Source organism: Peromyscus maniculatus, chromosome X, assembly GCF_049852395.1.
Source record: "Peromyscus maniculatus bairdii isolate BWxNUB_F1_BW_parent chromosome X, HU_Pman_BW_mat_3.1, whole genome shotgun sequence".
In the NCBI taxonomy this organism is placed as follows: Eukaryota; Metazoa; Chordata; class Mammalia; order Rodentia; family Cricetidae; genus Peromyscus; species Peromyscus maniculatus.
Window position 1 is genome coordinate 122,800,147 of NC_134875.1, and position 25,169 is coordinate 122,825,315.

General features: G+C 41.7%; 1 pseudogene; it reads right to left on the reverse strand.

Annotated features, from left to right (window-relative positions):
• Nucleotides 1-15,495: 15,495 nt before the first annotated feature.
• LOC143271077 (uncharacterized) lies at nt 15,496-24,372 on the reverse strand (annotated as a pseudogene).
• Nucleotides 24,373-25,169: the final 797 nt, after the last annotated feature.

The window sequence follows — 25,169 nt, forward strand, 5'->3', positions numbered from 1 at the left end:
CCTTGTCCCTAATTCCAAAAAAATAAATTCTCATGCACCACAAGCTTTTCTCTTCCAAGTTCCCTGTTCTTACTCACTGCTCAGCTAATAGCACAGGACCACCACAGAAACAGAGTCCAGAGATTATCAACATCTTGTCAAACAGAAAGTTCCCAGCCAAGAGGGATACATGTCTCCAGAGCAAATGGATGACAGACAGCATCCCACAATACCTGTCTATCTCAGAAGACTCCCCCAAGAGCCAACTGATATCTAATTGTCAGCTGGAAGCAGTTTTTGAGAGGAATGATGCCCTTATTCCCATCTACCTTCTTTTATAATATGTAAAAGTCTGGGATATAAGGATTCTGTTCTTAATTACTTCATCAGTCTGCAATGGCATCCCAGCTTAAAAGGGGGTGGACCCTCTGTGCATCCCTCTCTTTCCTTTCCACTCCTTCCTTCTCTCTGTCCTCTCTCTCCCTCCTTCTCTCTCTCTCTCCCTCTCTCTATCCTCCCCTCTCCCAATAAAGCTCTAAAAATGTAACCATGGTTGTGATTCTTCCAATCAGCACTCTCCTCCACCAGCATGGCTGCCACGGGTGGTGGCCAGACACAAGCAGCATGCCATTTAACCAACAGAAAGATCTACTTTAAGCCTGACTTCCCTTCTGGACCAGAGGTGAGTATCCGGGCCCAGGCCGGACCTCATCCCTGGGCACCAGCCACTCTGGGGAAAACCTGCCCAACTTGGCCCCAGGTTCTGGCCACCGGGCAGGTCCTCATCTAGCCACACTGGGAAGGATCCTGTTCTCCAAGAACCCTGGCAGCCCCTGCAATCTCCATGCCCTGCCACCACGCCCATCTGCCCAAGACCCCAGCCACTTCCTGAGACTTAGAGACCGGCCTCCAGCTCCCATCCAGCCCTCAACTTCCCTTTTGGACCAGAGGTGAGTATCTGGGCCCAGCACAGACCACATCCCTGGGCACCAGACACTCCGGGGAAGACCTGCCCAACTTCACCCCTGGTTCTAGCCACCAGGCAGGTCCACTTCTAGCTCCACCGGGAAGGATCCCCTTCTCCAAGCCCCCCAGCAGCCCCTGCAATCTCCATGCCCTGCCCCCACGGCCATCTGCCTGAGACCCCAGCCACTTCCTGGGACTTAGAGACTGGCCCCCAGCTTCCATCCTGCCCTGGACTTCCCTTCTGGACCAGAGAGAACTCCCATCGTGCCCTGGACTTCCCTTCTGGACAAGAGCTCACATCATGACCTGGACTTCCCTTCTGGACAAGAGCGCCCATCCCACCCAGGACTTCCTGTCTGGACAGAAGCTCCCATCCTGCCCCAGACTTCCCATCCAGACAGGAGCTTCCATCCTGCCCCGGAGTTCCCATTTGGACAAGAGAACTCCCATCTGGACAAGAGAGAGAGATTTCCTGAATCTGTCAGCTCTGTCTGAACTAAGTGCGCTGATAAGACCAAGAAGGAACCACAAGGAGATGGGCAGATGTCAAGGCAGAATAACATACAACAAAATGAAGAGCAATCCAGCATCACCAGAATCTAGTCCGCCTCCAACATCTAGACCTGAACATCAAAAATTGGAAGAAGCAGAAGAAAACAGCCTTATGAATAATATCATGAAGAAGGTAGAGGCTTGTGTAGAGGAAAAGACAAAAAAAAATGGGAAGAATGCTGTAAACAACTAGAGGAAAAGGCAAACAAATTAGAAGAAAACAATAAAGTCCTGGAAGAATACAACAAAATACTGGAAGAAATTAATAAAGTACTGAAAGAAAATCATGAAAAAGCAATGAAACAAATAAAGGAAACAGTCTAAGACCTGAAAAGAGAAATAGAAAAATTGAAGAAGACACAAACAGAGGGAATGCTGGAAATAGAAAATCGGAGTAAAAGATAGAGAACTTCAGATGCAAGTATAACCAACAGAATACAAGATATGGAAGAGAGGATCTCTGGCATTGAAGATACAGTAGAAGAAATAGTTTCATCAGTCAAAAAAAAAACACTAAAGCCAACAAAGTCATAAACCACAATGTCCTAGAAATTTGGGACACCATGAAAAGACCAAACCTACGAATTATAGGGTTAGAAGAAGGTGAAGAATACCAACTCAAAGGCACAAAAAATATATTCAACAAAATTATAGAAGAAAACTTTCCCAACTTAAAGAAGGAAGTGCCTATGAAGATACAAGAAGCCTATAGAACACCAAACAGAACAGACCCCCCAAAAAGTCCCCTTGACACATAATAATTAAACAACTAAATGTACAGAATAAAGAAAGAATATTAAGAGCAGCAAAGGAAAAAGGCCAAGTGACCTATAAAGGCAAACCCATCAGAATAACACCTGAATTCTCAATGGAGACTTTGAAAGCCAGAAGGACCTGGACAGATGTAATGCAGACACAAAAAGACCATGGATGTCAGTCCAGACTAATATAGCCAGCAAAACTTTCAGTCATCATAGACAAAATGAACAAGACATTCCAAGACAAAGACAGATTTAAACAATACTTATCCACAAACCCCGCCCTACAGAAAGCACTAGAAGGAAAATTCCAACCGAAGGAAGTCAGATACACACTTGAAAACACAGGCAATAGATAAAGCCACAGCAGGAAACCCCAAAGAAGAGAAGTATACACACACTACTACCAAAAATAATAGGGATGAAGAATCACTGGTCATTAATATCCCTTAATATCAACAGACTTAAATCACCTATAAAAAGACATAGGCTTACAGAATGGATATGAAAGCAGGACCCATCTTTCTGCTGCATACAAGAAACACATCAAAAATTCAAAGACAGACACTACCTAAGAATAAAAGGCTGGGAAAAGACTTTCCAATCAAATGGTCTTAAGAAACAAGCGGGTCATTTTGTGTTTTTTATGGGTTTAGAGTTGTGTGTGTGTGTGTGTGTGTGTGTGTGTGTGTGTGTGTGTGTGTTTATTGTGCTTTTTGAGGTTTGATAGTTTGTTTGTTTCTTATTCTGGTTTGTTTGCTTCTTTATTTTTCTGTTTGCTTTCAAAAGAGACAAATAATGAAGGCATAGGATTGTATGAGTTGGGAGGTGGGGAAGATCTAGGGGAAGTTGGGGTAGGGGAACTGTACTAAGAATACATAGCATGGATTTTCAATAAGAAAAACAAGTACAAAGCAAAACAAAAAAACAGGAAGCCAGTCTAGGAGCTGCATGGCCAGAGCTTGGCCTTGGAATATGGGGCTGGTTCTGGCAGTTGAGGCTGTGTGAAGCTCAACAACAAGATCAGATATGCACTCTACTAATAAAGAATTAGGTAGGCCTAGAAGTGTGGAGACAGCATGTGTAGGACTGGCTACACAGATACAGTGGAAAGCCAGTGGAAGAAGATTGTCATCAGAGATAGAGAGCAGAATATAATGATAACTCTTCAGGTGGGCTTCTGGCAAGAGTCATCAGGGAAAACCAGTGAGTGATTCACAGATAGGCCATGGAGTGTGCAGATGAAATAGGTGGATATGGATTTGTGAATGGACATGAAGGCAGGTGCAGAAGTTGCATGAACATACAAAGGCATGGAAGTGTTGTGATGGCACAAATGGGCTTGGGGCTTGGAGAATTCACCAGACAAAGCTAGGCTATATGCAGAGAGACCAGATCTAAGACCACAAGTATGGTGGTTGTGCTATCAGACAAGGATCCTAGACAGTCCACCTGAAAAATGAGTACACACTCTTTCCTAGGCCTTGAAGTCAGGCTTTCTCACAGGTGGGCTTGCCTCTGGGGGTACTTGCCAGAAAAAGCCAATGCAGGAGTTACATGCTCAGAGGTAAGCACAGGAGGGAGTGTATGTACTTGAAGGACAGGTTCTGGCCAGGTTCTAGGGAGGTCATGAGCAAACACCAGTGCCTGTGTTTCACATATGGAACTTAGCCTTGAAATGAGGAGATGGCTCAGTTGGACTTGGTATTGGAGAAACAGAACAATAAAAGTCAGTTCAGGAGCTGCTACAGCATTGGACATGATGCTAGTGGTGTAGTTCTGTGGAGAATCATCATAAAAGTAAAATGAGTGTTTAGAGATAAGTCTTGGAATGTGAAGATGACATAGATGGTCTTCATTCTAGGCAAATTTATCAGAGGAACCAGTGCAGGTGCTGGGTGAACACAGAAAAATATGGGAGTTGGCACAGAACTGGAAATTGAGTTTTGTTTTTGCTCACAATGCTTTATATATACAAGGTGTACATCCAGAGCTTGATAGAGAATGTAGAGATAATGCAAAGGACTAGGTTCTGGAGTTTTCAGCATGAAATGTAGCCTAGGGACTGTGTAACAAGTTTTATAAAAGGAATATAAAAATGGAACTGGTTTATGAGGTTCTCCCAAAATTCATCATAAAAATTAGTGAGATATCTGTATATTCAGAGCAGGACCTTGGAGAGTGACAATGGGGCAATGAAGACTATGCTTTTGGAGAACTAATGAGAAGCCTTCTCAGGAGCTGCATTCTTGAAATAGATAAGGGGGTATAAGGATGGCAGAGGCAGGTGACATTCTGGGAATTCACCAGGCAAACACCACACATGATCTGTACATCTTGACCTAGGCCTGTGAGTTTGGAGACAGCATTTGAGCGCTTGCTGATGAGGAACTCACTTTAGAAACCCAATGCTGGCTGTATTCAAAGAGAGGAAGGATATAGTGTATACAGATGGTACTATAAGGGCAGGAGGGGCAGTGTTGGCCACCATCAGGAAAGCCAATGAACTGTCCGGTCTTCTAGAGCTAGACATGGGAGTGTGGAGGTGGTACAGGCAAGATTCTTTTGCAGCAACTCTCCATGGAAAACAATTGAAAGAGTTGTGTGACAGAAGTAAGGCCTGGAAGTGTTGAGATGTCTCTAATAGACAATGATCTTGGACTCACCAGAAAAAGCCACAGTGCCCTGTGTACATCCAGACACAGGTCTGGTATTTTGTAGATGACACAGTCCAATTTGTTCTTGTGGAAATGACCAAGAAAAAAACAGCACAGCAGATATGTCTTGGAGCGTGGAAATGGCCCTTGTGGGTGAGGTGCTTTGGAATTCACTAGACAAGGTCATCACCCACTTCTCAATGACTACATCCAAATCTGAGTCTGAAAATGTGGCCATGACAAGGACAGATGTGGCTGTTAGTCAGAATATCCCTGCATATTCATAAGTATGAATAGTCTGTCCCAAGTTGCAGAGCTTGTTGTTGGAGATGTAGTTTTTTGGGGAGGAGGTTTATCAATGGGGTGAGTGTTCTGAAGATCTATTCATGAATAGAGGGGGACTCGTGATGGAATGATGGTCATGAAACGGATGAACATTGCCAGGAATGGCAGTGTGGAAATGGCTCTGGTGTGTGTGATTCTTTGGATCACATTGTACATAGAATCTGAGGTTTGACTCTATGAGAGGCCAGAAGAGGCCATTTTTGAAGGTGCAGTCTGACATGCAATGAAAGAGGGAGTATTAAAGGGAGCAAGGATAGAAGTTGAGCCTTGGCATCTCTAGTACACTGCAGTATAAATAACAAGTGAGGCTGAACCTTTTGCAATAGCCTCTCTTCAGGCATTTTCAGAGCTTCTGATCCTACATAATGATGCCAAAGGTAGTATCAGGTCTAGAGTGAACCTGGACTGAACAATATGGCAATCTTCTTGTGTTGCTGATGACAAAGCCAGAGGTACATAAGTGCTTTGAAGTCCAGAAAAGTATGAGTGAATCTCTACATTGGACACTGAGTTGTTTACCCTGCTACAGTTTAGTTTTACTTTCTTTGATCTTAACGCTGAGTTTATGCTTCCGTCTTAGATTAAGAGTGTATTTGCCAGGCATTGGTGGCACATGCCCTCAATCCCAGCACTTGGGAGGCACAGGCAGGCAGATCTCTGAGTTTGCAGCCACTGTGACCTCCAAAATGAGTTCCAGGACAGCCAGGGCTGCAAAGAGAAACCTTCTCAGAAAAAAACAAAGCAAAACAAAAAAAAAACTAACCAAAAAGTGTATTTTACTTGGTTTAATTTTTAAGTTATATTTTGTGTTACAGGAACCAAGATATGAGAGACCATGTACTCTTGAAGAGACTTTATTTTAAAGATTCTGAAAATTTCAAGTGTTTGAATTTTTTAAAGACTGAAGGGCCTGTATCATCATGAATTTTTAAGCATTACAGGATTAACTGAGACCCAGGGGATAAACAAGAAAGAAAATCTTTTGGCTTAATAGTGATGGATTTGTGTGAAGTGGAAAATCATTCAATTCTATTGACTAGTAATTTGCCAACTTGACTTAAGCTAGGTTCATCAGAAAGAGGGAACCTTAACTGAGATGATGCTTCTATCTCTTTGACCTGTTGTAAGGACTATGGAGCATTTTCTTGATTAATGTTTCATGTGGGAGAGGCAAGCCCACAAGAGGTGGTGTCACACTTGTTCAGGTTATACTGAGTTATATAAAAAATCAAGCTTAGTGACCCATGAATAGAAAGCTAATGACGAACCTCCTTGGTGTCAGTTCCTGCCTCTAGGACCATACCAGAGGTTCAAAAGTGTAATCTGAAACAAACCCTTTCCCCAAAGTGGCTTTTGGTCATATTATTTCATCCCATCAGTAAGGGAGGTAGTTATGTGGCACAGCCATATCTGAATGGAATGGCAGAAGTCATACAGCCAGCACAGCTGCTTGACAAAGATCCAGCAAAGCTGAGCCACATGATGCCTGCCATGCCACCTTTGGTTCTCATCTCCACCTGTTACATACTTGGGGCACTTTTAATATTTGTACAATTTGGGGGTGTTGGATTGATGGAAAATTCCTTATGAATCTTTTATGCCTTCTCCCAGGAATGCTGCGTCTAAGCTTACCCAGGAAAGTCCTGAAAATACTACCCCACCCCACTTTGAGGGAGATATCATTATCTACTTGAGGTCTTCCTTATGCCTTGGAGGTTGTGACACATAAAGAAGCCAGAGATCTCTTTTTGAGGCTATGAGACATTCTTGAAGCATCTGTCCCTGTACTTACACTGGAACAAGATTTTCAAAACAAAGTAAATTCAAAAAGGTCAACGAGTTTAGGTGGGCTAGAGGAATTGTCCACAGTTCAGATTACAAGCCTCTTCCCACTGTACACTCAGACAATTACGTGGCATGAAACTCTGCCCTACATAGAGACATGTTGATGAGCAAAGCATGGAGTGGAAAGATGATGAAAGTATGAGGTGTTAGGACCTCCCTCTCTTAGAAGTTAGCTCATGTAGAGCCACTAATGTCATATGACCATGGAACAACAGAATGCCAGGCTTAGATATATAGACAAATTCTATAAGGATATAAATATGAACATTGATTGAAATTACTGCAGCTTTAGCCTGAGAATTTTTCCTGGGTACTCTGACCACTAAGAGTTAGTAATACATTGTTTGAGACATGTCAAAATGCCCAGGGTGGTTAAAGATTTTGTTTTGGTCTAATGTCCTTGAAGCAACCAAAACTACCAGCCTGAGCAAGGCTGTCATATGCCTCTAGATTCTCAAAAAATGGGTTATGGGGTTAATGAGTAAGAATGATAACTCTGTTTATTAATGATGTCAAAACTTGTGGGAAAATGACTGGAAATAACTCTGTTCTGTCATAGTTTATTAATGATGACTAAAAGATGAGCAAAAGGAAGTGAAACACATGTCCAAAAACAAAAATGATATGATCTATGTTTTGGAACATCGTGAATGTATCCATGCTAACTAAATTCTGTATCAATAAAGAAACACTCTGGCTGCTAGTCAGTCAGGCTGCAAGATTCTCCCAACCACCATGGCCTGGCTCACTTCTTTCCCTGCTGACTTCTTACACCCTCTGCTGAACCTATCCACTGCCGGGGAATGGCTCTCGGCAGTTATGTGCTGAGGAAACTTTCTGGCAACCATTACCAGGAAAGCCTTTCCATCAACTCTGCAAGTGAGAATGTTAGAAGCTGGAGTATGGAGATGCTCCAGGTGGCGTTGGCTCAGTGAGAAGTGACCAAGGAAGGCCAGTGCTGCAGCCTCAATACTAGGCAAGACTTCAAAGTGCAGGGATGGCACTGGCAGTAAAGCTTAAGAAAATCTCAGCAGGCAAAGTTGGTGAGCAATGTAAGCATGGGCAGCTAGATCTGAGTGTCCTGAGAGACCTCAAGAGGACTGGATTCAGGTAGAACTCACTAGGAAATGTGGGTCCAGGAACCAAATGTCCAGAGCTGCTTATGGGAGTATGGGAATGGTAAAAGCAGGTGAGGTTATATTGGAGACCAGGCAAACTTGGTGCATGATAGGAGCAATTACAGAGAGCCTGTGGACTGTGCAGATGTTTGAGGGAGGTTTGGTTCTGAGGGGGTGCTTCAGGGGAAGCAACTGTAAGATCTGCTAGAGAGGAGCTAGGTATGGGAGCATGTGGATGGTGCTGGCAGACAAGATTATTTGGAGAACACAAGGAAAACTTGATATGAGTTCTGAGCTTCTGGATATAGACTGTCATATCTGGGATTATGGGGATGACACTGCTGAGGGAGGTGCTGCAGACTATGATAATGCAAATCAGTGTGTGATCTCTACTTCCAATGTTAGTTTTAGGAAGTGTGAAGATGGTACAGGACTGCCTGTTTCTGAAGAAAAGACCAAGGAAATCTGGTATAGGACCTAGCAGAGCAAGGTGGGCTTTGTGTCACTACTATTAGTTGGGGTTTTGGTGATTTTCAATGCACACAAGAGCATAACTGGGTGGTTGGTGATAGAGAGAAGCTTGTTTCTTTGCAGGAACTGACCAGGAAAAGCCACTGAGGGAACTGTATGACCAAAACTAGGCCCAGAAATATGGGGCTGATGTTGGAGGGCAAGGTTCTTTGGAGATCAAAGGCAAAGCTATTATGGGATCTGTGTGTTATGAGCTAGACATCTAGAAAAAGGAGTATGTGGATGACACTGGAAGGTGAAGTTCAGGGAAGCATCCTCAGGCAAGCTTAAAGTGTGGTCTGTTCATCCTAGTCTAGTTCTTGGAGTGCACATGTGGCACAGGTGTAATTGGTTCTAGGATATATCACTTGAGAAAGCTGCTGCAGAAGAAGCATGACCTGAGATAGTATTGGCAGTGAATGAATTGAACTTGCAAGCTAGTTGCATGGGAGTTCCATTAGTCAAGAAAAATCTTTAATCTATGTTGAGATACAGCCCTTAGACTATGGAGATTTTACATGTGTGCATTTATAGGTAGTCTGGTGTAACTACCATGTAAAGTTGTAACCAGAGCAGCATGAAAGGAAGTAGGCATGGGTGAGAGTAGATTATTCTTGCAGGCAAGATTCAGTGGTGATGAACAAGAAAAGCAGGTTATATATCTTCATTGGCATGGAGAAAGGACATTGTAGAAGGATCTTAAAAGTTCTTATTAATAAAATCAAACCCGAGGCGAGTTATTGGGGTCTATGCTGGTAAATCAGAGAGACAGAACAAGCCACAGCTATCTCACCTCGCCGGATCCTCAGCTGGTCTTGTCTCCACAGACTGGAGGCCTCTGAGTCCCCATCCGGAATGGGTCTCAGGTGAATTACTGCTCAAAAGCCTGAATGCTTAACCAGCCAAAATCTTCTAGTTTCTGGTCCTCACACCTTATATATCTTTCTGCGTTCTACCACCACTCCCTGGGATTAAAGGCTGGCTTTCTGGGATTAAAGGCGTGTCACCATGCTTGGCTATTTCCAATGTGGCCTTGAACTCACAGAGATCCAGAGGGATTTCTATCTCTGGAATGCTAGGATTAAAGGTGTGAGTGCCACCATTTTCTAGCCTTTGTATCTAGTGGCTGTCTGTTCTCTGACCCCAGATAAATTTATTAGAGTACACAATATTTTGGGGAACACAATACCACCACATTTCCTCTCTTTTGTCTAAAATTAAAAAAGCTTATAACTAATACAGGAAAAACTATCTTCAATAAGTATATGCAATATACAGTCAAGATTACATTAACAATGTCTAGTCCATTAACATTTGACATATCAAGACAAAAAACTCCATTATATATATTAACAATATCCAGTCCAGTAACATCTGATAAACTCAGACCAAAAAATTTTCATTACTTATCTTATTTTAAAAAAAGTATTTTCTTTTTAAAAGTAGATTCCATAATCTCTCTTTTTTATCTTATCATATCCATAGTCTCTCTTTTTTCTTTTCATAATACATTCAGTAGTCTACCTTTTGTCATTTTTATATCTTCCCCTTTTTCTTCAGTGTAGATTCAATGATCCACCTATTTATCCTATTAATTCTTTATCTTTTTTCTCAGAGTAGATTCGATGATCTATCTCATATCTATATTCTCTTTTTCTTTTTGCTTTCTAGGGGTGAAGATATCTTTAGGGAATCTTGAAAAGAAAATTTTGGGGTTAATCATCAAGTCCTGTATCGTTTGTCCATTCTCTGCATAAAAGGAAAGTTCAGGGCTTGTTTCAAGTCCTTGTTCGAGTAGTCCGTCAGGCTGTATCATCTCAGCTAGTCCTCTCGAAATTGTCCTGACCAGTTTGTAGTTCAAAGTCGATTTTTCCATGGTGTTAATCGGCTTAATAGCTTTATCATAGTCCATGTGGAATCATCATTTTAGGATCCTGTCATCTTTTTGAAGATTTAAAAGTCACTGTTAGGCGGTTAGGCGTAGTCATGGTTTCCTGTGGATTTTTTTTTTTTTGCCTCCTCTGTGGTTTGGAGCAATCATAGTCTGATAAATGTCTGTCTCTCGGAACCAAGAACATTCTTCCCTAGAACATAAAATCTTCACAACAATTTCTCCCCACCATTTGTCTTGCCAAACTTTTCCAAACTGACCTTTGCCGATGCTTTCTTGTAACACGATGGTCCTGGCAATTCTTCTCTGAACCAGCAGCAGTAAACACTTCGTCCCAGGTAGCAGCATCACTGCAGTCACCAACATGATGAGAAGGAGCTGGCAACGTGGAACAGTAGCCACTGCTTCCATGGTCCCACCACTGTTTGTTGTGGTTCAGTCTGGGCCAAAGCTTCTCCCAAGCCTCCTCGGCCGGCTCAAACTCGGGATCCTACTGCCTCTGCCTCCTTCAGCAAATCCTACCGGTGTGTGCCACCACAACCGGCTGAGTGTAGCTTGGGCCTGAGCTGGGGCTCACAAGGCCATAGGCAAACAGCTTTTTCATGAATTCGTAACACGAACGTTGGGCGCCAGATGTAGCAGGAATCTTAAAAGTTCTTATTAATAAAATCAAACCTGAGGCCAGTTATTGGAATCAGTGCTGGTAGATCAGAGAGACAGAACAAGCCACAGCTATCTCACCTTGCCAATTCCTCAGCTGGTCCTGTTTCCTCAGACTGGAAGCTTCTGTGTCCTCATCCCAATGGCTCTCAGCTGAACTGCTGCTTAAAAGCCTGAATGCTTATCCAGCCAAATGCCTAACCAACCAAATGCTTCTAGTTTCTGGTCCTCACGCCTTATATATCTTCCTGCTTTCTACCACCACTCCCTGGGATAAAAGGCTGGCTTTCTGGGATTAAAGATGTGTGTCACCATGCTTGGCTATTTCCAATGTGGCCTTGAACTCACAGAGATCCAGAGGGATTTCTATCTCTGGAATGCTAGGATTAATAGTGTGTGCTATCACTGACTAACTAGTGGCTTGTCTGTTCTCTGACCCCAGGTAAGTTTATTAAGGTACACAATATTTTGGTGAACACAATACCACCACAGGACATGGCAAATGGTGGCCTTGTTTCTTGGGGGAATTTACCAGGAAAAGTTGGTGCAGGAACTACATCTCCTGAGCTATCCATGGAAGTGTGGTGAAGTCTCTGGAAGCCAAGTTTCAGGGGATTTCAACAGGTGTCTCAGTTAAGGTTTCTATTCCTGTGAAGAGTCACCATGACCATTGTAGTGGGTAGGCATTCCAGCTTTGACATGGAAGTTCCAACCACCATTGAGGCTTTGGTAATGGTCACGCCTACAAGGCAGGGCTGAGAGAGGATGGTGAAGACCCAAGATCTGGATGTGTGGGCTCTCTTGGTTCCTGGACCCTGAATGCTGGAGCTAGACTGAGCAGAGTTCTTCAGAGAACACTACCAGACTGCACCACACCTTTCCCAGACCCTGTAGCCTATCCCTTCACTTGTAAGTTACCTCACAAAATAAACCTGCCTTTTAACTACGTGGAGTGGCCTTAATAGTTTCTCCAATAGACCATGGCTACTTTTAAAAAGGAAAACATTTAACTGGGGCTGGCTTACAGAGGTTTTTCAGAAGTTTTGTTCATTATGGTGATGGCAAGAAGCATGGCAACTTGCATGCCGACATGGCAATGGAGAAGGAGATGAGTGTTCTCTCTCTTGGTCCACAGAGAATAGGAAGTGAACTGTCACACTGAGTGAATTGACCATGTATGAGGAACTCAACGACACACTTCCTGTAACAAGGGCATACCTACTTTAACAATACCATACCTCCTAATAGTGCCACTCCCTTTGGGCCAACATTCAAACTCATGAGTCTATGGGGGCCATACCTATGCAACTGACCATAATGTTCAAGTCCAGTGCATGAATTATGAGTCTAGAGCAAGCAAGACCATGGAGTGTGACATTAGCACAGGCAGGCTTGGTCATGGTGGGGAAATCAGGTGTTGTACATGTGTGACTGGAATTAGGCCTACCTGTGAAGGTGGTGCCACTGGCAGACAAGGATATGGGGAGATGTCAGTGACAATCTGGACAGAGCTAGGCCTGGTAGGGTGCAAACAGCAGGAATGGGCTTGGAACTGTAACTATCAAAAAGGGAATTCTAGCAGATACTGTGATCTGAGCAGGGCCTGTGAGGAGTGTATGACCCTGGAGGGCAAGGTTCAGACTTCCTCAAAAAGTATACCCTTTGCCTGATCTGCACACACTTAGCTAGACCTTTTAGCATGGAAATTACAAATGCGGGATTATCAATATGGCTACTCTCAAGGAAATCCAGTGAAGGAGCTGTGTGACTAGAGTCAGGCATGGAAGGGTAACCATTACAGTTGCAGGCAAATGTCTGTGGATCTCATCATGCAAAGTTGGTAGATGCTATGTCCAATAGAGACACACCTGGAAGTTTAAGGATGGCATAGGCAAACTGGGGTTTGAGGTAACTAAACTGTGAAAATATGTGCAGGAGCTGTGTGATGGATGCCAAGCCTGAAAATGTGTGCATGATGTTAGCAGAAGTGATTCAAGGATGATCTCCAGGAAAAGATGGTGAGCAGTCTGTATCCAAAATTATGACTGGGGAGCAGGGATGACAAAGGTTTAGTTCAGGTGGAATTCAACAGAGGTAGCCAGTGGAGTATCTGTGTGACCAGATCTAGGCAGGCTCAATAGGCATGGCTGTGGCAGGAAAGGTTCTGGGGAGCTCACCCTGCAAAAAACGATGTGAAAGCTGTACATCTCATTCTACTTTTAAAGTGGATATGCCACAGGTGCATTTGATTCTGGGGAGTGGATTGCTCACCAGAGAAAGCCAGAACAGAAATTTACCAGTCCATCACTGAAGGAACTTAGGTCAGCAGTCAAGGAAGGAACCTAGAGCAAAAATGGATGTAGAGACCAGGAAGAAACTCTACTTACTTGCTCATCCACTGAGGGTAACTCAGCATGTTTATTTTACAACATAGGATGACCTATCCAAGCATGGGACTACACACAGTGACCTTGGCCCTTGAAGAACAATCATTAATCAAGAAAATCCTCTGTAGGCTTTCCTACAGCCAATTTCATGAAGGCATTTTCTCAACTGAGATTCCCTCTTCTCAGAAGACTCTAGATGGATAATTTTAGAAGTGTGTAAACCTAACAAAAATAAAACCAGATCGACCAGGCTCCACTCTTCTCAGATGACTCTAGATTTTGTCAAGCTAAAAACAACAATGAAATAACCAAACACAACCAGGAATATATCAAGCTGGACAAAGAATATGACAGCATGATCTTCATGGTGCTGAATTTGCATAAAGAGAAGATTCAATATTATTGGGTACTAGAACTTTGAATGACAATTTGAGACAATGTGTGTCAGAGCTAAAGTCCCTGCAAGGGGGTTAAAAAGTCTTTTGCATGAAGATATAAAAGAGGGGACTGGAGAGATGGCTCAGAGGTTAAGAGCACCGACTGCTCTTCCAGAGGTCCTGAGTTCAATTCCCAGCACCCACATGGTGGCTCACACCCATCTGTAATGAGATCTGGCATCCTCTCCTGTATACATAATAAATAAATAAATCTTTTTTAAAAAGAAGATATAAAAGAGAAGCCCGTGCTGCAGTGGGTATGCAGGATGATCGGCATCCCAGAATCATGAGGTACCTCATGTGGAAAGCTGACTGTGTGCTTGATACAGCCAACATTGATGGAAGGCCAGGGAACCTAAAAGCCCTTGGAATCCAGAATCACTGCTTTATATTACTAGATGACAGATATGGAGCTGCTGGATTCAGTGTTTACCCTCATGGGTTTACGTCTTTTTCTGTCACTTCTTCCCTTGCTTTGGCTCCTTTCCTCTCCTTTATATTGATAATATTTCCTTTGTATCCTTTTATGTTAGAAGTATGTGAGTTGATTTATGATTGCCAAACGTCTTACAGTTGAAAAACCCCCAGAGTGCCAAAGGAGACTTTGGACAATTGGACAATCTTGTGACTGTTAAATATGATAGATAATTTTACAGATGGTATCAACTAATTTTTCTTTTTTAATAGCCTTCATTTTATGGGGACAAAGGATTGAAGGTGCCATGTTTTGTGTTAGTGGGATTGGCCAGTAGGAATTTATGTTTTCCATCATGTTAATGTGAGTTTGAATGCATCGATTCAGAATCAAAGCAGATCAAGTTGGATAAACTGTCCTCTGATTACTATACCACATTTTCCATAAAAGGACACTGGAAATGCCTGGGCATTTGTGATTTTCACAAACATAAAGAAAGGAGGTTCCCACTGCCCATTATACAGGATAGCCTTCCTACTCCTTGAAATTAATACAAAGTGTCTGCAGAGCTAACACTATGAAGTCCTGCTCTGCTGCAACAGGCATAAGGCTTTACCTGTCATCACACAAGAATGTTTGTTTTTGTGTGTTTCAGCTTCCTTATAAAATGATTTCACCTGGTATTTATCGTGTTTATTTTTGTAACATATATTTCATGAGTGCTTTTCCCTGCTACTGCTCATTGGCAATATCTGAAAACATGATCATGACCTTCAGAGTTTAGGATGTGAAAACATTTAAATTAAGGAACACAGATAGAGGAGGAATTAATTTAGACAGACCCAGAGGCCCAAGTTGGTGCTTTATTTAGAACAAGTTGATGATTATACAACTTTTGGCTGAGAAGAGGAAATTTCTTCAAGGAGCATTCTGACTGATGTTGCAAATGCAGGAGCCCTTGCTTCAGACCTCTTGTTAGGTAAATTTGAAAGCACGCTTGGACTTCATATAACTTTGTATTTTCAAAGAGCTTATCTCACAGAGAAACATTGTCACTCCAAAGAGTGACATGGTGTCTGTTAGGACCCCTAATGGGAACACAAAAGTATAATGTTTGCTTATCAAGGCTCCCTTTTTCACAGGGAAGTCTGGTGGAAAGTCAAGAGTGGTTTGGCCATAACGCTCTATGAAGTGGTTCCAGCTCATGGAAACAAATGTGAACAGGCTGCTAACACACAAAACTAAGGCAGAGACCTTGTAGCAAGATGTCTGCATCTCAACAAATGGGTCTTTCATGAAACTTATCTTAATGGCCATTGCACTGAAAACCAGAACTACAGGCTTCATCAAAATGGCCCATATTATCATGGTCTGTGCATACTAAAATTCAGGTGAAATGGTCCAGGTGGAATTGATAGGAGTGTGCACCAGCATCTTGATTACAGTCCCTGAGACATTAAACTCTTGAGGGTAATAAGCCTCCCAGAGTCCAAAAGACACAAATTTTACAACCTTATTGTTGAATTTCTACAGGCACCAGGATTGACAATTTGCAATGACTATTTCAAACACCAAAGCTGACAGGCTGCAAAGGAGGCCACTCAGCTTGAAGATGCATTTCTTTCCATTGGTAAATCTGAAGATGAGATTGAATAAATATATAGTCAAGCCAGGAACACAAGGGAGGGTGGGAAATCTAAATGAGTCATGATGTACAGAGCACCAAGCTCTTATACTTTATCAGTGCTGTCTCAATATTGTTTTTGAGTAGTCTATCCATGTATTAGGGTTCAATATACTACAGGTAAGAGTGTTAGAAGCCCTCAACTCCATAACTACAGCAGATGTTCCCTCTACTTATGTGAGGCACGTATATTTGTGTGTATGTGTACACACACAAACACACACATGAATACATACAGAAATGTGAATGTAAAATTATAACTGAAAAAGTTACTCTAAGCTCATCATACTAGCAATGTATGATATCTTATCTGTACATTTTTCTGAAATGTGCAGAGTTTTAAAAAGCTATACTAATTTCATATTAAAGCCTCAGTAAGAATTACTTTCAAAATATATAAATATCTGGGCTAAGAATATTCCTCAGTGAAACAGTGAATGCTCAACATTTGAGAGATGCTATATCCATTCCTTAGTGCCAAAAGTCCAAAATCTACATGTAAAGCATGAAGACTCCTGGACATTTCCATCATTTATTCACAACTTACTCAAATGTAGATTTTCAGGTAACCAACTTCATTTGATTGTTGCATATCCTGACTATCTGTGTCAACCACCATCTTCTTTAACAATAACAACAACAAAACTATTTGTCCACATTTACTATATGCACCGTCTTATTTAAATCACTTCTTAGTTCAAATACCTGGATGTAGTGTTAATGCTCATGAAAAACCATGTCCTGGAGGATGTCAAAAAGTACTTGAGAAGAAAGGAAGCAAAATTTTGTAGCCACCAAGTCTGTGGATACTGTCATTTCCATCCCAAATACCAACTTGTACTACCAAGTGATGCTAATAAAAGGCAGCATGGTATTGGCATAAAAACAGGGACATTGACCCTTGGAATCAAATGGAAAACCAAGACATAAATTCACAGAAACATGTTTCCTTGATCTTTCACAATAGGCCAAAAACATACACTGCAGATAACACAGTATTTTTAACCAATGTTGTTGGAAATACAGGACTGCTAAGTGTGGAATAGTGCAAATAGTTACATGGTTTTACCCTGCACAAAATTCAACTTCAAATGGAGCAAAGTCCTCAACATAAGACCAGATATTATGAACCTAATAGAAGAGAAAGTGGAGAACAGGTTTGAACTTATGGGCAGAGGAAGGGAATTTCTGAGTAGAACAGTGTTAGCACAGGAACTAAGACAAATAGTTTTTATTTTTTTTTTTAAAAAATCTGCTTTTTATATTTATTTTTTTCCTTTTATTTTGTTTTACAATACCATTCAGTTCTACATATCAGCCACGGATTCCCTTGTTCTCCCCCTTCCTGCCCCCCTCCCCTTTCCCCCAGCCCACCCCCCATTCCCACTTCCTCCAGGGCAAAGCCTCCCCCAAGGACTGAGATCGACCCGATAGACTCAGTCCAGGCAGGTCCAGTCTCCTTCTCCCAGATTGAGCCAATCGTCCCTGCATAAGTCCCAGGTTCCAAACAGCCAACTCATTTGCCGGTTGTGGTGGCACGCACCGGTAGGATTTGCTGAAGGAGGCAGAGGCAGGAGGATCTTGAGTTCGAGGTCAGCCTGGAAGACCAATAGTTCTTAAACGGGACATCATGAAACTGAAAATATTCTGTAAAGGAAAAACACCATCTTTCGGGGAAACTGACTCCCTAAAGAATGTGAAAAACATTACCCTTCTGTCATATGGCAGCATTAGTGGGAGAAGGAATCCTTCCCCTCACCCATCAATGTCTGAGGAAGATGGGAGAGCTGGCCCCAAGGGCATTTGAGCAGGAGAGCTACTCCTGTCCCCCACCAGCTGCAACAGTCGGGAGAGCAGGCCCTCACCTCGCCTGGGCAGAACAATAAAGCTATTCCTGTTGGAAGAGGTGTGGGTGAACCAGCCCCAATTTTGTTAGCATAAGAGAGCTGTCCCCATTCCACATGTGTCATGTGGCAGTATGGGCTGAAGAGAGATGTCCTCCCTCTATCCATCAAGACCTGAGGCAGGTGGGAGAGCTGGCCCCAAAGTCATAGAGCAGAAGAGCTGACTCTGTCCACCACCAGCTGCAATACTCAGTAGGGCAGGCCTTGCATCTTGCCTGGGCAGTGCAATAGAGCCAACCCTGTTGACAGAGGTATGAGTAAGCCAGCCCTCAAGTTGTGAGCATGAGAGGTCTGTCCCCATTACTCATCTGTTATGTGGCAGCGTGGGCAAAGAAGAGATGCCTTCCCCATTCCCAACTGTAGATAGAGTTTTTCTTCAGAACCACTGGTCAGCTCTGTCCCCTGAGCCTTCTCCCAAATAATCACTCAGAGACTTATCATTAATTATAAATGCTTGGCCAATACCTCAGTCTTATTACTAGCTAGTTATTACAGCTTAAATTAACCAATTTCTATTAATATATGTGCTGCCACAACACTCGTTTACCTCATCTATGAACTTCCCATGTTGCTTTTTCTGGATTTGGCTTTTGAGGCCTCTGACTCCACTCTTCTTCCCTGAATTCTCTCTGCCCCCCAAATTCCCGCCTAGCTATCAGCCAAATAGCTTTCTATTAACATTGAAAGCAACACATATAGACAGTGTAAAAGATTGTTCCACAGTATTTCTCCATGTTTGCCTAATTAAAAAGGAATGTTTTAACCTTAACATAGTAAAATTATATACAACAAAAACAGTTATCAAGTAAGAATTACAGTTGCAATATCCAGTTCATTTGTATTTGGCAAAATTAGAGAAACTATTTTATTATCTCTCTTTTTAAAATTTTTTTCATCAAGAAAAAAGTTTTAAAATTAATTTTACATGCCAAAGATTCCCCTCTTCCCTCCTCCTGCTCCTGCAGCCTCCCCTTCCCAACCCACTCCATATTCCCTCCTACAAGAAGGTAAGGCCTCCCAAGAGGAGGTAAACTCAGTAGAAGCAGGTCCAAGCCCCTCCCTGTGCTTCAAGGCCATGCAAGGTGTCACATCATAGAAGTGGGCTCCAAAAAGGCCTGCTCATGCACCAGGGACAGATTCTGGTCCTACTGCCAGGGGGCTCCTTAAGCAGATCATGTCACGCAACTGTCTCACTATGCAGAGGGCCCAGTCCAGTCCCATGCAGGCTCCACAGTTGTTGATCCAAATTTCCTGAGTTCCCACCAGCTTGGTTTGGCTGTGACTTTACAGTTGTCTGCACAATTTCAGATTGTGAAAACCAAATAAATTCTTTTCATCTTTTTGGAGGTGACCCTTTTGTACTTATTTTTTTTTGTCCTGCAGTCATCTTTGAATATATTGAGCATGACATTGTAGGTGGTGTACTTGGAAGATAATGAGTAAGATTATTTCTTAATCAAATACTACTATTAGGATAAACTTTCTCATATGGCCAATTATTATTCCCACTATGTGTTCCTCAGTTATAATGTTGACAATCTTTCAAATAAATTCTATTCATGAGCTACATAATGAGCATGTTCTTTATAGATTGGTGGTGTTTTTCATTGTTCATAAAGACTTTTTAAATTTTTAATTAAATATTTATTTATTTATTGTAATATTTGTTGAAAATATATTTTGCATAACATGTTCTGATTACAATTTCCTCTGTCATCCTCTCTCCCAGTTTGTGCCCACTTCCCTACCCACCAAAATCCAAACATTTACACAATTTCTTTCTCTTCTTCATTAAAAGACAAACAGGAAACTAAAAACAAACAGGGAGAAAGAATAGGGAAGAAACAGAAAAAAAGGAACCAAAGAGAAAGGAAAAGAAACACATGCAGATGGAATCACACACACATGGACACACAGAAATCACGTAAAACACAAAATCAGAAACCATAATGTATAAGCAATAGGGCTAACGTGCAAAAAAGAAAGAAAAAAACCCCATGCCTTGACAAAACTTTATAAGACAAAAAGACCTCTAATATAACTTTGAGTACATTTTGTCTTGGACATTTGCTGCTGGGAATGGGGCACCACTGAGTGTGGTTTGTGCACCCAGTGAGATTCCACTGGTGAAAACAAGTTTTTCCTTTGTGAGTGCTTGTCAATTGGAGAGAGCTTCTGGATTAAGGGTAAGGGCTTGTGTCTAATTCCCCTTTCACCACTGGGAGCCCATCTTGCTTTGACTGTAACAGGGCCCCAGACATTATAAAAAAAAATTCCTGGCCTCCTAGAGATTACTTGGTTTCCCCAACAATTTGTTGTCCTCCACACTGTTGGGCTTCTGACCTGTCTGCCAGACAATGGGAACTAAGACCATTGGGCCTTTGGAAATTCTGATGACATACCACAACCCAGTGCTACCTGAGACCACATGGTAAAGAAGAAATGAACAGCTCAAATCCACAGGTTGATGGAGGACACCAGAAGGAGAGATCATTCTCTCATAAACAATGGATAGGACTCTGGTAACTGATCTAAGATCCACAAAAGTTTTTGAGTTACTCGGACCAAAGTATGTTATACCTAGACTGAGCATCCTAGTGCTGAATGTCTCAGTCAGATGCCAGGTTTGTACTCAAGTGAATCCAAAACAAAGAACCCATACCCAGGAAGGGGTCAGTATGAGTGACTAACACCCTACCAAACTCTGGAAAAACTGGATTCACCTAGATCCAACTTGCTGAGTACTTGCTAGTTTCTATAGATAGCTATTCTGGATGGGTAAGAAGTGTTCTTCACTGTGACTAAAACTTTTCAAATAGTAACTAAAAAGATCCTCCATGGTCTCCTGATTTTGACCTCTTGCTAGCAATGGGGTCCAACAATGGCCTAGTTTTCATAGAAAAAAAAAACTCTCAATAGCTAATGCTTTAGACACAGTTTAAAAACATCATTGTGAATACAGACCTCAGAGTTCTTGCCACGTAAAGGAATAAGCAGGACATGAAAAGAAACTAATAAAGCTCTCATGAGAGTCCAGCGAGAGATGGATAGGTTTCATTCCTTTGCTATGCTTCAGTCTGCTGCACAACATAAGGGAGAGGTTTATCCCCATATTATATTATGTTTGGAAGTCGTCCCACATTAAGTGTCTGGCTGTACTGGAGAAAGTGAGGGTGTAGAAGTTTATATTTTGAGGTAGGAACACAAAGTTTGCAACTCTACACATGCCCCAGCAGCTTGACCTCCTGTTTACCAGAAACAAGGGAATTTCCACTGCAAAAATTGGGGCTGTAAAACGGAAGCTTCCTGAAAAATTCCTTAAGAAATATTCTGGCCTTTGGAAAGCAGGGAAAACCTGGGAAATCTGACTCTATGTCACATGAAGGGAACCAGGCAATAGAGGTAACCATTTCCTGCCAAAAATCAGCCAGGATTGCTGGTAAAACTGTCAACATACTGACTGACAAAAATCACTGTGTCTGGGGCACAGCCCAAATTAAACTTAAATGACTTACAAATGACTGGAACTTGTCTAATATCCAAAACCTTTAAACTAGGTACTTCCCCTTATTCTGATGTCTGCTATTCTGCCTTGTGGTTTCATTCATCTGGATAACAATAATATTACTGAGCCCCTGAGATTAGTTGGTGTGCATGTCTCAATGGTTTGACTAAATATGCCTTTTCTGATACATTCTAAACTAAATACACAGATTGATCAGGACCCAGAGGTATTAAAACAGTGGTTATATTCCCTTACATGAATGATCCTAGAAAATTAAAAAGGCTTAGACTTACTTCCCATGGGATAAAGAAAACTATGTCTGGCTTTAGGAATAAAAACTTGTTGTTTCTATACTAATTAATTAGTAGTAATTAAAAAAATCTTGCTATGATTGAAAAAAACAAAAAAGAAAAAGAAACAAAGATAAATCTATATAATTGATACCAGTCTCTGTCCCTTTAATCTCCCTGGCTAACTATTCTGCTATAAATACTAACTGGGACTTGAAATCTCATTTTGATTGGATTAACATTGGTCTCCTGCATCTTAAACTATTTGTTCAATTATGTATGAGTTCAGTAGAATTAATGGTCCTTAGGATACCTCTTTAGGGCAGAATGAGTCCACAATTTGACTCATTCTCTAAGACCAGTGTGGAACATAAAAGGACCCCAGATCTTAGTAGGCTTTGAGACCTTAGCACAACTGACTCCATAATGGAAGTGCTATTCAGGCTGTAAAACTCATCACATAGACAGTACCTCTTGACAAAAACAGAAACAATGATATAATCCATCAAAGTCTATGGTTCCGTGAAGTCCCTCAATGTTCTAACTTTGCTTTTGCCCTCTATAGTTCTGCTTCTGGCTAAGGGTTCTTGATCACCAGAGTCAACCCAGAACATGATTCTTATACTTAAAATCTCACCCTGAGAAAGGCTTGGGGCTACATTAGGATTCCAAACACACAGTGTAACCCCTGGGTGGCCAATAAAAGACTTTCTATTGGCTTAAGTCCAAGTAGGTTTAAATCTGAGTGGTCTTCTTAGGTGGATATCCTACAACAATATCTATGCAGACTCTGTGCATGCTGTCATAGTTTCTCTGAGTTCATGTGTCCCAGTCCTGTTGTTTCTAGAATGCACTCTTTCCTTAGTGTAGTCTAGGCCATACTAGTTCTCAAAATCTTTTTACCTCTTCTTCCTCAAAGGTCCCTGAGCCTTAAGAGGAGGGAATTGTGGAGACATCCTATTTTGGACTGAGTGTTTCAAAGTTTCTCACTCTCTGCACATTGTCCAGTTCTGGGTCTCTGTATTTGTTCCCATATTCTTAAGGTATAAGCTTCTCTGATGGTGGCTGTGTAAGACTCTGAACTATGAGTAAAACAGAATGTCATTACCACTAGTATAACAGCAGTTTTCTACCCAGACCAAGTCCTTTTTAGTCTCAGGTTCTTGGCTACCAAATTAGTGTCAAGCATGAGATCCATCTCATACATACACCTTAAATCCAAACAGATAGTTGATGGATACTTCTACAACTTTTGTGCAACGCTTGAAGCAGTGTATAATGCAGGCAGATCACCATTGAAGTTTTAAGTTTTTGTAGCCTGTTGTTTATATTTCTCCTCCAATGTTCTGTAGAGTACCCTATGAACTCTACTCAGTAGGGGGTGATGGGAATGAGCTTGACTTCTCTCTATTCAAAGTAATATGTAGGTGTTCTTCTCAACAGAAGGGCCTTACCTTCAGTTTGTAAAGAGCAACCAATAGAGTTGACAATAGCCTAGGGGTTTCCATGAGGCCCCTTGGACCAACAACTCAATTAGATGTAACCCATTCCTGGCACTGGATGTTCCATGGTGGTGAGAGTTGTCTAGTTGGGGCTTTGTCTCCCTTGTTATTTGGTGATTCCATTTGGATTTCTTTAGTATATGTGTATACTGTAAGAAGCCCCTATTGTATTAGGTTTCCATTCAACCCTTCAAGTGACCCTTAGTTTTAGCTCTTCCTCCCCATATTTCCTCTAATATCCCTAGTTTCCTTCTTCCTTTCCATTTAATCAGCTTCTTTGAAGTTGGTGTTCACCACCATCTATCCATACGTATATATTCTACTTTCCCTTTCTTGGTTCTTTCCCTCAGCAAATCCTTTACTTTATATCTTGCCTTTGTGTGTATACATATTAGAATCTACTTATGAAATACTTAAAAGCTAATATCCACATATAAGCAAACACATACCATATTTGTCCTTTGAGGTTTAGATGACCTCACTGAGGATGTGTGGTGGCTCCTCTTTGTAGTCTACTTGATTACAGCTAGAATTGACTAAAACCCCAGACTGGACTCTTAAACCTGTTAGGTAATTTTTGCTTAATTGGATCATTTGAAGTGAGAAGATCCACTTCAGACCCAGACCTTTGAGAAAGGAAGACACACCTTTAATCTAGATATTTAAACTCTAATCAGGGATACACTTTCAACTGAAAGCCTATATAAAGGACATGGAGCTCTACAAACCAACCAGCCCCAGTGGCACCAAGGACAACCAGAGCCATACAACCATCATGCACTGATTAGAAACAGGTAAGTCTCCAATCTCTGGAGTGGTCATCCCAGTTCTCTAGCCCCTAGGCCCCATGGCATATTCTGTGGCCCTCCTCCAAGCCAGTGTAGCCCCCAGAGACCAGGGAGTAGCCTCCTCCCACCCCTACCACTTGCCAACCATACCCTGCACCACCAGTGGCCACCAGAGCCATATGCCCCCTCTTGGACCAATTGGGAAGAAGAACAATCATAGGAGCCAGAGGCCCTACTTGCACCAATTGGAAGAAGAGTGACCTGGAGCACCACCTGTTCAGATTAAGGGAAGAAATGGGTAGATGGCAGTGTAAAAACCCATTAAACAGCATAAAGAGCAATATGGTACCACCAGAACCTAGTGATCAAGACCTGAACATCCCAAAGCAGATGGTCCAGAAGAAAATGACCTTAAAAACAACTTTATGAAGACGATAGAGGCCCTAAAAGATTAAATAAAAAATTACCTTAAAGAAATGGATGTAAAAACAAACAAAAAATTGGAGGAAATCAAGAAATCTCTTTAAAAAGTCAAGAAACCCAAGGGGAAAAAAACAATCAAACAGGTGAAGGAAACAGCTTGAGATTGAAAATTGAAATAGAGGCAATAAAGAAAACATAAACTGAGGGAATTCAGGAAAAGGAAAAATCTGATTAAATGAGCAGAACCTATAGAAGCAAGCATAACCAAAAGAATAAAAAAGATGGAAAAGAGAATCTCAGGTGTTGAGGATATGATAGAGGGAATAGATTCATAAGTCAAGGGAAATGTTAAATCCAGCAAATGTTTAACACAAAACATCCAGGAAATCTGGGACACCATGTAAAGTCCAAATCTAAGAATAATAGGGATAGAAGAAGGAGAAGAATTCCAGCTCAAAGGTACAGAAAATATACTCAACAAAATTATAGAAGAAAAATTTCCCAACCTAAAGAAAGGCGTGCCAATGAAGGTACAAGAAGCATACAGAATACC